This window comes from Pleurodeles waltl, chromosome 8 (assembly GCF_031143425.1).
Source record: "Pleurodeles waltl isolate 20211129_DDA chromosome 8, aPleWal1.hap1.20221129, whole genome shotgun sequence".
NCBI classification, from domain to species: domain Eukaryota; kingdom Metazoa; phylum Chordata; class Amphibia; order Caudata; family Salamandridae; genus Pleurodeles; species Pleurodeles waltl.
Window position 1 is genome coordinate 690,339,537 of NC_090447.1, and position 14,605 is coordinate 690,354,141.

The 14,605-nt window shown below is 43.7% G+C and overlaps 1 protein-coding gene across 2 annotated transcripts in view; it reads right to left on the reverse strand.

Annotated features, from left to right (window-relative positions):
• Positions 1-14,605, reverse strand: part of PDK3 (pyruvate dehydrogenase kinase 3) — a 1,119,352-nt gene that overhangs the window by 336,320 nt on the left and 768,427 nt on the right. The gene's annotated exons all lie outside the window — the stretch shown is intronic.

The window sequence follows — 14,605 nt, forward strand, 5'->3', positions numbered from 1 at the left end:
CACAGAAATTTTGGGTCTTCTGGGTCTTGGTGAGGCAATGAGCAACTTGGCAGTGGGTGGCCTGTGCAGAGATAAGCCTAACCCAGGTGGGCATTACAAGTTCTAAGATGGCCTCACTAACTGTAACAAATAATCAGATGAGGGGAAAAATGAGCTAGAGAAACTCTGTTTATCAGGACGCCCTTCAGAGGGCTACGAGGCAACTAGGGGTTATTGGACCAAACCATGGGGATTGAAGGCTTTTACTTCTGATGTCCCATGGCGTGACCTACTATGGATCCTGGCCAACTCGACCAAGTACCCCTTTAGCACTTGACTCTCTGTGGTAGTGCGAGTCAGGCCATCCAAGACTTCTTGGAGGGGAGGTAGACACAGGGGGCTGAAGACAGGCTCTAAACTCAAAATACGCACAGAAGCAGCAATAAATGATTGTCCTGTTAAAAACTTGTGACAAAAGAAGCATGTAGCTATGGTTACAAAGTGAAATATGATGTTCACAAACAATACACACAGTCCCCTGAGGTCTGGGCTGTAGTGTTTCACAGGGAAATGCCTCAGTCCCACTCTACTCAAGTAAGCTATAGTGGTTATGCCCCATTTTTCACAGGCAACATTCAAGTTAAGCCCAACTAGTAGTCTGAGTCTCAGGAGTCCCACTCTGACTCTATTAAAGTCAAAGGGTGCCTGTGCTGAAGCACCGTCTGCAAACAAGTTCTCCTGGGGACGTCTGGCCTGGAAGCTGTCTTACCCACACCAGCACGATTGGAGCGACCAGAGTCTCAAAGAATAATGGAGCTGCAGCGGCTGTCTGCAGTAAGTCTTTCACAGGTGGGCTACAATTGGCTGTTTTTGTGTTTCTCATGCGAAGGCCTGCAGCGGCCGAGGTCGCTTTGGATGCTCCTATAAACTAGGTAAGTTCTTCGTTCTTCCAGCATGTAGGTTGTGGTGGCGGTTTGAAGGTAGTGGTGTTGGTCCCCAGTCATTGCTCCCGCCACCTAGGATAACCAATGATGATTTCAGCCAATTCACACATCTTGTTTGGTCCTGGTGGCCCCCTCTGACATTTGGGATCACCGTACCTCCACTGCACACGGGCTCCGACCCGATCGGCACAGCAGCTCTCTTCACTGGGGCCCCACCTGGCATACAGTGTCACCAATGTAACCTGCACAAGGGCGATGACCTCTTCAGTGCAGCAACAATCATAGTTCACTTTACGACAACCGTCCTCTTGCATACTAGGGTCACCGACTTCCTTTGCACACAGGCAACAACCTGATCAGTGCAATAGCTGTCTCCTCACACCATGTTACAGGATCCTTTCACCAGGATTCCCCTTCTGGACCTGGCTTCCTCCAAATCTCATCTCTTCCTCACAGGGCACATCAGGTCTTGGCAAGTAGGCAGGAGCTGATGCTCCAAGCTTCAAGGGAGGTAGTCTTGAATTCCCTGAATGATGTTCCCTCATCCAGCTGGGTACCAGGAGGCCTTAGCCCCCAGTCCTGGTCACAGGTGCAGAGCTTCTCCCTCCCTCACACAATTTTTGGGGCCTCAAGCTTCCCTTCTTATAGTTCATTTCCAGACACCAAATGTGATTTAGAGTCTGAGTCTTTGATGTTTATGTGGAGCAACTTCAAATCTGATAGCCTCACAACACACGCCATGGAAGTTACTAGATTCAGTTATATGTGTATCTAAAGGTTACCACAGTGCCTAGCTCTACTCTTTATGATTCTCCTATCAGCCCCATTTCCTTCTTGAGATGTGCCCAGGTCCTTTCTTTATGACCTTCCTCTAAACCAAGGAGCACCCTTTAAAGTGTACTGGAGATCCTGGCTCTCCCTTGCCCCAGTATGTCTCACCCAGCCTACAAGAATGCAATCTATCTAGGGTGATGCTCCTACCTCCTCTCCTCATATATATTTCATCATGAAACCTTGGGTCTCCCAAAAAAGAACACAGAGCCTTCTGTGTATTGCACTATTCACAGGCACACATATAGCCAGCACACGCATACACATACATGGACTGCAGTGCAATACATTTGTTATGTATTGTACCACTCACAGGCACACATAAACCCAGCACATACATATAACACACACATTCCACAGTCCTGCATTACCCCTGTATTGCACCATTCAGAGGCACAAATACACCCAGCACATGTAGATCACACATGCACTGTGCAGCACTACACACCAAACAATTGTAGGTCAAGGGTGAGTTAAGCACACAGTAGTGGAAATTTAAGTAAGTACGTCTGTAGGCCTCACTCCAGGGACACAGGTAAAAAGGAACTGTTCACATCTAAGGATTATTGCACTGTATGCTGCCACCACCACACTCGTACTGCTTAACTCTTGGTAAAGGAAGTAGAGCTTTAACCACTGTGAAGGTAGCACTTTTGCCACCCTTCAAGGTTAACAAGACCACAATCAGTGAGAGAGGCTTATGTCATGATACACATGCATGATATCTGTGATGGCATATGGCACGAAAAAACAGCATTAGGGATCCAGACATCAGTACAGTTGCTGTATTCGGGGTGGGAGTTCATGTCCATCATCATGTGAGTAACTTTTTCGGCCCAACATTCTCTGCAGCTAGCAAAGGCAATTTGAGAACCTAAGCCAGCTAGAAAGAGAAAAAAAATCTGACAATGTGAACAATGCATTAGCTCCAAACTGGGGCCTTTATTGGAGCCGAATAAGAGTGAAGGGTGTTCGCCTCTCTACTGATGTTCTGAACATAAAAGCCTCTGGCAATCAAGGATTGAACAAGGCCTGCATGAAGACTAAGACTAAGCCTTCATTTCCCTTAGTATTTGACTATGTCCTAAATTGCTCTGTTCCTAGGTAACCTCAAAAACAGATCCAAAGGAGAGTATGACATTGATGCCGGAGTCAAAAGAATCAGGGAGACCTTCAATGGCAAAAGAGATCAGTATTGCATTCGAAACATTTATGGGGGTCAATTAGTCTTGTATGAAGGCCACTGACAGAGACATGGTCAAGTGTCCTGCAGGCATCTTGGAGTTCAAAGGTGCACCTTAGGGAGCTGGAGGCAGATGGAACATAACCAACAAAACCTGGCTGAGAGCTACCACATGATCAAAGTCAGCACACAATCAGAAAAGCAGGGCACTGATCCAGCAGCATTGGGCGCTCAGCCAGAATAGAGCCACATTCTGGCACTGGGCTCATGTGCTCCAAACCAGCAGATCATTTCAATGATAAGCTTGAAGTTGGGGAGGAGGCCCATAGATTAGAAGACCCATCCTGTAACCTAAAGTAACTAACATCTGGAAGAAGTAGAGTAATTCTCCATCCTATACAACAAACTTTGAGTGGAAAGATTTCTTTGGGAACTAAGCTATCTCTCTCTATCTGTCCTGAGAACAGGATCTGAAGAGGCATCAACTCTTGTTTGCCACAGCCTCTAGATGGCAAGGAGGCCCCATTCCTGACTTCCACAGCTACTTAGTAAATTAAACCACAACAGTGAGTCGAACTGGACTCTTAAGCAAGCTCCAAAATGTTGCAAAGGCAGGTGTTACCCGAGTCAGAATAATAACCTTGAAGATGACAGGAACGTTAATTATGGGAGCCCTTTTTTCTTAGGAGACACTTTCATTAAAGTCACAGTGAGTACATTTTCAGTGGACAGCACCTCCAGATTTGTGCTGATGGGCGCAAAAAAAGTAAATGACAGAAAGAAGTCAGGTTAGCATATCAGGCTGCTCCATGACGACACATTTGGTGAGGCACCATAGCCAAGTTGGAAACGTGGTGCCACCTAACGGTGCAGCCTGAAATGTGTACAACTATGTTTGATAGTTGATCAATTCAGGAATTTCTATTTCCATATGCAAGGTTATTAATACAAGATTGTATGAACACTTTATAAATAGAGTTACCACTTGTATTCTCTGTACAGTGTAAGGAAACTATGGTGAGAGTCTACGTTCTTAAATATGATTGCAGATGTAAATACTGCTTCCACATATATAGCTTTAAACAGATGGTGGCTAGCTATTGTGGGATCAATGTGTACACCACAGCTTCTAAATTGTTAGACTGTGATCTGGGTCAAAGTCATTTAATGATCATCCACCTTTCTGGAGTCTTGAAGCTCTTATCATGGCAAATATTTTAGAGTCACTGATCAATAATGAAACAGCTGAGATCTTATTTGCGGGGGAGGCAGCTAGTACATTAATAGTGATATTTCTCCATGTTAAGGAGAGGAGATTTGAATAGCCTTAGAGCTGCAAAAAAGACTGTTGTACTGCTTGATTTGTTTTTATAAACACCTTGCATTAGTGCCCTGTGATTTACCAGTAAGACTATCAAACACTATTAGAAACACTTGAACACTGATGGAGAGACACCCATAATGAAATCGCCAGACCTACAGATCAGCTCTAGAGATTTAACACCAGCAGCTCAGCTCCAACAAGCATGCAATTCTCACTGCTCAAGCTCAAAATAACTGCATATTCTCCAGTAAAGGAATTCACCTTCACCACCATCACACTCAAAATCTTTGCATTCAGCTCTTCCACTATTTTATTGACAAAATCAGCACCACATACCACAAGTTTGCTCCCCAAACAGACCTAGCCACCCTCCAACCCGAAGAGATGAGCACCCCATAAATCCATTTCACCATGATGGAAACTGCTGTGATGGTGAGCTCCATCTACTTGGAAGCCCTATCTAACCCATATCTACTCTTAATCTTCATCAAAGAAACCAAAACCAACTGCACTGCTCTCATCCCACTACTCAATGACTCGCTAACCACTGATATTTTCTTGCATGCCTGTAAGCACGCCAACATACTATTACCACTGAAGAAACCTGCAGCAAATCTGAAGACTCTGGCCAACTACAGCCCATCTCCCTACTGCCCTACCAGGCTAAAGTCTTGGAAAGAGTGGCCAACTAAATCAATGACAACTATCTTCTGTACCCTTTGCAATCTGGATGTAGGCCCAATCACAGCACCAAAACCACCCTCATCACTGCCACTGACAAAATTTGCCTTATCACAGACAAGGGAAAGACAGGAACACTCATCCTCCTCAACCTCTTTGCTGCATTCAACACAGTCTCTTACCCCATCTTCATCAAACACTCTCACAAAACTGGCACACACAGACCTGCACTCTGATGGATCAGCTCCTTCCTTACCAGATGCAAGCAGTCCGTCAGCCTGGATACATACATGTCATTCATTTCCAACCTGATCTCCTGAGTCCTCCAAGGATTGCCCCATGCTCAATAATGGCCAAATGGCACCACTCACCAGCATCATATATGCCTATGGCCTCAGCATCGTCTTGTAAGTCGATGACATGCAGCTCATCCTCTCCCTCTTTGAGGAAACCACCAACACCCTGTTGAAATTCACCACCTGCACGTCAAAAGGCACTGACTGAATGAAGATCAACTGTCTAAAGCTCAGTTCAGACAAGACTGAGGTAGTGCTCTTTGGGAAAGGCACCTCACTAATCCGAACTAGGGCCTACACCCAAACCATTAAACCAAGCCAGGAACCTAGGGATAGTAATTTACACTAATATCTCAGTGACCAGCAAGATCAACTTGCTCACCTTCTGCTGTTTTTACAACCTCAAACTCCTATGAAAAGTCTTCAGATGGCTCCCCCTCAACACCTGAAGTACCGTTACACAAGCCATGATCACCAGCAAGCTGGACTACGGGAATGCACTCTATGTCAGCATCACCACACAGCTCATCAAGAGACTTCAGTTCATTCAAAATGCTGCAGCCAGACTCAAGCTCTATCTCCCACTGCGTAGTAATAGCTCCACACACTGCTAAGACCTCCACTGGCTCCCAGTGTACAAATGCTCCCTATTGAAGCTCCTCGCACACCCTTATAAACTCCTACACAATCCAGGCCCTGCATATCTGAACAGCCGTACCTGCAGCGATGGGCCCTGGGGAGAGGGGGGTTGAGGCTGCTAGATCTGGATTGTAAACAGCCTGGCTCTGAGGCCTTGAAGCATGCTTATGCTGCAGGATGCATGGGAGGCCAGACTGCGGTCAAGATGACAGCGTGGCAGGTGCAGTACCTACGAGTGCTGCCTGTGGCAGCCTTGCCCCACACTGATGGTCGGTGGAAGGGGCTTCTCGCACCGCTGGGCTGTCCTACTCGGACCACCTGTAATTGTCTGCTGTCTGGGTAGCTTCCCTCCCGCCTGGATAGATGTCGCATCACAGTGCGCAGAAGTGCCTGTCATTCCGCCCCACCTGGGCCTTTGGGTTGCTACTTGCCCCTCGTCCTCCCTGCTACAGAATTCTGGGTAAGGCGGGACATAGGGGGGTGGGGCATGTAGAGATGGGGAACACAAATGGCCTCACCTCCACCTTATCGCTGTTGCCTCAGATTGGCAAACTGCTCTGACCCCCTGGGCCTCAGTGAGCCAGCAAAGATTGGACACTGGACTACCTTCTGCCTTACACCCCCGGCTGACAGTTGAAACAGAGTTTGACTGTGCCCCCTGGTCCATGGTGTACGGACATTGGGGTGAGACGGGTCTTAGTGAATTGTTACGTGCTACAGCTACTCAACATGGCAAACAGGACGCCAAGCAACCCAAAATAGTCTTTGATGGCAAACACGCACATCGATCTGGAACAGAGCTCTCATGCCCATGCCACTTCTGCTCCTGAGGCGAGCAGGAAGAACTAGACATCAAGCAGATGCTTGTCAACATGAAAAATAGCCTCAGCCGGGAACAGCTGTTCAACTTCATACAGTCATATAAAATAACAGCCTACAGGGTGTCTGGCGCTTGTGAAAAGTCATTTGCACGGAGGGTACCTGTATCACCGCCACACAACATCTGTTCCAGAATTGACTATTGGCTCCTCAGACAGAGCACCTTTTCTTGGACCACAAATGTCACTCACCTCTCTAGAACTCTTTCTGACTATGAACCAGTCTAACTTGAAATTTCTCCCAGCCACACCCCTAATGCCTCCCACGGGACCTACACCTGCAGGTTAGAGGCGCATGCCATCTGGGATGCAGGCTTTCAAGATGAAATTTGAATGGCAAGCCTCAACTTCTTTGCTCACAACGAGAGTTCGGTTACCTCCCCGTCCACCTTAGGGAACTGTTTAAAGTTGTTATACGGGGCACTTGCATACTGAAGCAATCAGGTATACTTAAGGCGACTCGAATGCAACTTGCCGCACTAGAAACAGATATATGCACACTCAAAATCAAATTCTTTGAAACAAGAAGTGAGCAGACACTTGCTGCTCTCAGAGAGAAGCTTTCCAAATACAAGGATGAGGCGACTATAGAGACTCATTATCTTAACAGGAAGGCGGTGGCGATATGCTATGGCGAAGAAGACAGATCTGGTAAGGCCCTGACAGGCCTCCACCATAAGCCCTGGGGATGCACGTACATTACAGAACTTACAAATGACCAGCAATTAGCTTGCACGAAACCTGACAAGTTAGTACAGGTCATGATATCTTTCTACTTTGATTTATATCACACCACCATGATCCCAGACACAGAGGCCCAATTTCTATGGTTAGACAATGTGCATAACATGTGTTTTGATGCCCCTTTTACAATCAGCCTTAAAACGTATCCTTGTCCCAGTCTTGTGCAACCAGATTACCTTGATTGGCACTTAGTGCTTTGTTCATGCTATTTTTCAATTCAAACTTTAAAAATTCATAACTCTGATTCTACTTATTATCTTTTAGATGTCATTTTTTTTTTACTGAAAAACATTTTCTATTTATTTTTTTTAACTTGGTTTTGAATTTTCTTGTGTTCTGACTTTATTACTTTTTGAGTACTGGATAATAAGTTTACACACTGACTCTAAATTAGGCTTGTCGGTCTGTGACATAGCTACGAGGGTGTTGAGCTCAGGTTCGTTTAATGATTTTTAGGGTTCACCCTGACAAGGACGGTGATTATTACTTGGGCTGGGGTCTCACTACTCTCACCAAATAGCTCAATGTATTACGTTTGGTGTTCTGCTGTGAGATCCAGGACTTTTGTTTTGCACTACCACCCAAATCCCAAATCCCTTTCTAATATGATTTTTAAGTTCTACTCTTACATTTAATTGGTCCTTTTAATTTTTTTCATAAACTTTTTACTCCTGTGATTTTTTAAAGTACTGAGGTGGATCTGAGCCTCAACATGGTAGATCAGAGAACGCTGTTTAAGGAAAAAGGGCTGAAGATGGCAAAGGGACCAAAAAGTTGGTGCACCTGATAGACCTCAGAGCATGGAAGAGTATCGGCCTCCTACAGTCCACCATACAGGAACAAGTGGATGATGAGGGAGAGGGTGAGTAGGAAGAGATGGATGAAAAGAGGGATGCCCCTACAGGGGCTCCAGTGCCAGGAGAGGATGAATGTACACAGGCTACATTCCATGCCTTTTCCAGTGCAGGCAGCAGCATGTCTTCTCACAGCATGACTCCAGCTGAGATAGAGGACAGACAAGCAAAGAGGGCTCTGAAGTTGGAGCTGGCAGCCATTGCCCTGAAGGAAATAGGTTGGCTGCAGAAGACAGCCAGATACCCACTATACGCTATAGCCACCTTGGCCACCCAGGAATGCTCACATATAGACTAAAGCACTGTTACACTGCAGCCCATAGGAAAATATTTGGGCTCCCTAAAACAACAAGACTGAAGTTGATACAGGTGGAGGTTGGGTTGGTGAATGTGGATGTCAAAAGCAGAAAGGGTTTAATAAGATATTATCTCCATGAAATGAGCCAACAAATGAACATTAACAATGTAAGAAGCCCTTGCACAAGATAACTCTACAGTGCCTCCACTACATTAAACCCTATCACAGAAAATCTGAAAGATCCAGCCTTGACACTGCTCCACTTAAAGAGCATACTAGAAGAACAAGGAAAGAGCACATTCTAGGAGCATTGGGTCTCTATAAATCGCACAAGATGTCCTCTGCCAGCCATATTCAAAATCCTCCATGGGGAGGGCAAGCCATAAGGAACATCTTTCTCACCAGACTCTTGACGCTGCCAATATGGGAATTTAATGTGCATTGGAAAAAAGAACACCAGGAAAACAGCTGTGTAGGCTGTGTGCTTATGCCTTGGAATCTGTCAATCACTTATTGTGTTGTTGCCCAGCATTGCTGCCCCAAAGGCACCTCCTCCTAAGTCCAATATTCTTGCAGCATGGCCTTCGAACTTGCAAGGAGGCAGTGACTTTACCTCTACACATGTGAGGTTCCCACAAAATTAGTAAGAATTGCCAAGTTCTTTGTAATAGCAGGAGGCTACTGAGGGACCACAGTTTGTAATCCTTGACTCTCAAATTAGTGTGAGAGCTGAGATTTAGCATGAAATAATTATTTCCTATGTACTCATACTTATGCACTAACATGAGAAATGCTTTAAATGAAAAAATACATGTTAACATAAAAATTGTGCTTACTTAGCGGCCGCCATCAAGTGAAAGGTCTGTAAATGTTTTAATTTTGGGGTTTCTGCGGTGCCTGTTAGCAGAGCAAGGCCAGAGCTAATGTCTGCCAAAAGAACTGAAAACACTTGTTCTCTGCTGTGTGTCAAGCAAGCAAGGTCACAGTGTGTAGTTATCGATCTGCCAAGCTGAGCTAAAGTATCAACTGTAAAAGATAATCTCCATAGAATTTCAAGCTTCTTTTGTCTTAATCATGAGCTTATTCTGTGTTCGTACTAATGGAATGTGTTTCTCTCGAGGGGAAGAAATAATTTGGAAAATGTTTCTACTTCTTCCTGACTATCGTCCGGCATCAAGTGTATTTTGAAATGGCTGAACAAAGACCTTCACTGAACAGTGCAGAAATATGCAGATATAACAATTCATATCATTTGGACTTATGCAAAAGGAAGAAGCAGAGAAATACAACACATTTAAGCTAATATTGGGATACTGTCTGAGGAGCTAATGTTTTATGATTGGATGATTCCTGTACATATGAAGTTTTTAGCCAATCACAGACCGTTTTGCAAGTTTAATTTAATGTTTGGGAATCAGACATTGGGGGTTCATTGCTTCCTGGTTTCCAGGGACTTCACTTCATTCTTATGATCTGTCCCTTTGACATTTCATGCTGTGCCAGTCAGTCTACTGACACTCTGGTATTTTATTATTTTGAAATATTTCTCATGCTCGACGCAATGATGCTGGTGATCACCTTAGTGCTCAATGATTAGAGTCTGAAGCACTTTGCTGCCCGCCTTAGATAATTAACTTGATGGTTCAGAGAACTAAGAGTCCAAATTCTGTACTATCACCAATTTTCCTTCCCCCCTTCCTGATGCTGATAATGCTGACACCCCCGATGAAGTTTTGCTGTGGTGCTGAATCCTTTAGGATTAGTAAATATATGGATCTGTGCAATGTTATTTGTATTTTGTTTTACAGGTACCAGTTGCTACTGTTTTACATTCTGCTGCTATTTTTGACAGTATCATAGCTAGATGTTTTCTAAATTAATGTTACTAAAACATTTGCATGAAACCCAACATGCTAATGCTAATTTGGGATTAGTTAGGTGTTTTTCTCTATGCCTATGATTTGACATCGTTTTATTGCTGAATTAAATGTATTTTATCTCTTTTACACAGATATTCATGTTATTGGTTTGTGTTCTAACTATTGAGGTTGATTGTTTTATTTTCTCTGTTTAAACTAAGATTTGTCAGGCCAACCTGTCAGCCTATGATGCTTCTTTATTTGTGCCATTTGGTGTTGAGAATATATTTCGTGGCCTTAGCAATGTTAATATAGGGAAATACATATTTTAATTGATGCTAAAAGGTGTGGTTATTCGTGGCCAAATGGGTCATGGTGCGTTGTATATTGATTCTTTGGTGATTATTATTGTTTAATGTTGTTGTTTTATGTGTCAATAATCAATGTGTTAATCAATATAATCTAAATAAGTCAAAAGGATCATTGACCTTAGAGCAGCGTCCAATCACTTACCATTACAAAATAGATAAGCCAAGGGCGAGCTAACATTAGCACAGATGCACTTTAACAGTGGAAGGAAAATGTTTCTCCCTGAACTTAATTTGTGAAAATATGATGCTGAGAGAATGCCAACTGGGGCTTTTATTCCAAAACATTGCTTGCACCACATGATATTTGTATTTATTAAACACATTTGCAGCAGTGGTCAAGGATACAAAATTTGTTTAGAAATGAAGATACGGGATCAACCGCCCTCCTGAGGATTATCCTCTAAGAATACAATGTTTGCACTGAACGCTGCACTTTTAGCGAATTTGAACTGGCTTCAATGCTTAAAACATATACCTAAAGTGTTCAGAAATTATTGCAAGGGTAGAATGGCCAAAGTCCCTCTGGGGTTCTCTTCCTGAAAAGCCCTGATTGCACTGAATACAGCACTTTTTGAAGAACTTTGCACTGTTTTTAATGCATGATTGATGCTGTTTTAATGGCTTGTTGTTCCTTTCTCCCTTTTGAGTTGCATTGAAAGTATGACATCCCATTTCCTTATCTCTTACAAATATGCTGTTAGGATGAAAACTGTTTATTCTGAAAGTATTGACTGCCATATACAATATTTTAAGTAAGCAATGAATTGACAGGTGGTTCTTCTGTGGATGCACAAACTGTTTTGAAAGTCTGGTAGGGGAAGAACACAAAACATCCCCCTCAGCCTCATGAACTGCAAGTTGCATTTTCTGTGAAATTGTATTTGCACTTGAAACAATTTGGATATAGTAGTATGGATGGTTTATTGTATTTCTTTTAATGAGATGTACTGAAAATACATTTTATGTGTTGTAATGATTTTGTGAAGATTTCAGTGAATCATTAAATAAAAAATAGTTAGTCAGAAGACAAGACAGCAGCTCTGGCAACCGAGGAGAAAAAGGCAGCAGCAGAATTAGCATTAGAGGTGAAAAAACTGACCTTGGCCTTGGAGGAGAAGGCAGACTGCTGGCCCATGATAGAGGCTGGATAGAACTGCACCTGAGAGCCAAGGGGATCTATGAGTCCACGGAGTATGGTGGCTTCAACAGTGAAGTGCCTAGAAGAGGTAAAAGGGTCCACCATCCCCAAATACCTGGTGTCTGGCTTAGTGGTGGGGGACACACTGAGAAGTAGTTTGAGGCATGTGAGGTGGCCTTGTGCATGCACTAAGTTCCAGAGGAGGACTGGGGGCTACAATGTGGAAGTGCAAGCCACCAGGTACTACTAGTGTAGTGCAGAGGTTGTCCCAGTTTGTTTTGGGGGAGTGCAGAGGTACTCTAGTTTCTCTGGATTACACAGAGATGGTACCTAAAGCTCACATGGCTGATAACACAAAAAAGTACAAGCAGGGGCCCACCATCAATGGGCTCTGAGTGAAGGCTCTGATCGACACAGGAGCCAGCATGACTACTGTGAGGTGCCATCTGGTGTCCTCAGAGCAGGTCATCCCTGAAATAGGTTACCCGGCAGTAACTGCTGACAACCAGGTAAGCCATGTTCATCTTTGTGACTTAGGGTGAATGTTATGTTTACATTGTTCAGCATTCCGTCCATCATCTGTTCTTTTTGCCTTTGTCGCCTTAAGTGGGAAGGGTATGCCCAAACGTGGGCCCTGTGTTCACTGCATCAATGGATTCAAGCTGGCCTGGCCGATGAGAGGTGATACCACAAAACCGGTTCCAGGATGCTTGTTTCAGGTCCAGGCAGGACCTGGCCTGGCAGTTTGGGCTGGACTGTTCCCATTCTATATTTTTTAATTGGTTAGGGATTTTTCTTGTGTTGTGTTTTGACTCTATTACTATTTGACTACTGCATTAATACTTTATACACTGCCTCCAAGTTGAACTCGCATGCGGTGTGCCATGGATCCCAGGGGGTTGAGACCAGGTCAATTTACTGACTTTAAGGGTTCATCCTGACAAGGACTGCAATTATTATTTGAGTTAGGTTCTCAATCATCTCAACTATTAACCCAATTTCTCACAATTATGGTGTGTTATTCCATTAATATGCCATGTTAGTATGCAGATTCCAAAAATACTTTTCTTTCATTAAGCACTTTTGAGGATTTTTTGAACTGCTAAGGGAGTGGCCCAAGGCAAATGAGGTTTCCCGAATCCCCATGCAATACAACTGACCTGAAAAATCGAAACTGAATAGCCAACATCTAAACCTTATATTCTGCACACCCTGCTAAGATAAAGAAAACAAACATGTCATCTTATCGGCTAAATCCAATTTTATCCACGAAAAAATGAACACCTGGTTGAATCTTTTGGCATATTTATTGAAAAAATATATTCCTTCAGAAGCAAAGTCATAAATTACCCCACATCAGGGCAATTCCCCCTCCAAAAATGACACCTGCAACTATTTCCATACTATCAACACAATAATCTACTCTCAAACTATTAAATTATTATCTATTCTGCACCATCTGTCTGCAAATATAGAAAAACAAAATGTTCACATTTTTCGAATTCACCAAGAGCACTGTCCACCTACACGATGGCATGCAGAAGAGGAGATGCCGCACACAGACACCCCAAAAAATGTTTCCTTCACAAGCAAACACAAAGCAGAAGACCAGACTTTGCAAATACACAAAGACAAATGTTGAGGATTGTACAAGGTTACACCATCTCAAACAGCATCTTTCTTTGTTGAGACGGTGGCAGCCCCAGAGAAAATGTGGCTAAATAGTAAATGTATTTCAATCTTTGTTTTTTCCTGGTGCATGTAGCACTGTTATATACACTCACCGCTCAATCAAATGAAGTGTCAAGTAATGCCCATCAAATAAATAAGTGACTGGAAAAAATACAAAGAAAGGCAAATCAAATGAAGTACATCATTTATCTCCATTAGAAAGTGGGCGAGGGCTAAAGGCTTTTGTAACACTTGAAGGGTGAAATAATTGATAACTATGGGTCTTAGTACAACTAATGTGGAAAAATCACAGAGAAGTTACTGCACTTGAAGTAGAGAGGGTGTGAGAAATCGGTAATACAATCAGTGTTTCTGAACCGATTCCCAATTGCTATTCCCCAATTGCAGGCCCTTTGTCACCCAGGCATTTCTACTGCCTTGAGTAGGTGGAATGTCTTAGCAAAACTTGAAATTTCTATTGCGGCCATTAACATCAGTTACCAGTCACACCAGGAAATCATGGGCAACTCGTAATGAGGGCCAACGGAAGATAGTTCTTCCTTAACATGATGTCTCTTTGAAGATAGATAATGTCAACAGAGAAAACGGGAATACTGACATTGTCCACTTGAGGACATAGCGCTCTGAGCTCTGCCAACTTGGAACGAGTCAAGGCGTCAGCCACTGCATTATTATTCCCCGGGACAGGCTTTGCTGAGAAGAACACGTTATACGTCAAGCAGCTGCGGACAAGGGCCTTAAGCAAGCGTAACATAAATGGATACTTTGCACTCTGATTACTAATTGCCATGACCACCGGCATACTATCTGACCAGAGCACGTAGCCCCCAAAGTTTCAACCAAGCATCCAGGACAAGGCAAGAAAGTCCAGGGCCACCGGCAGATCAACTCCCC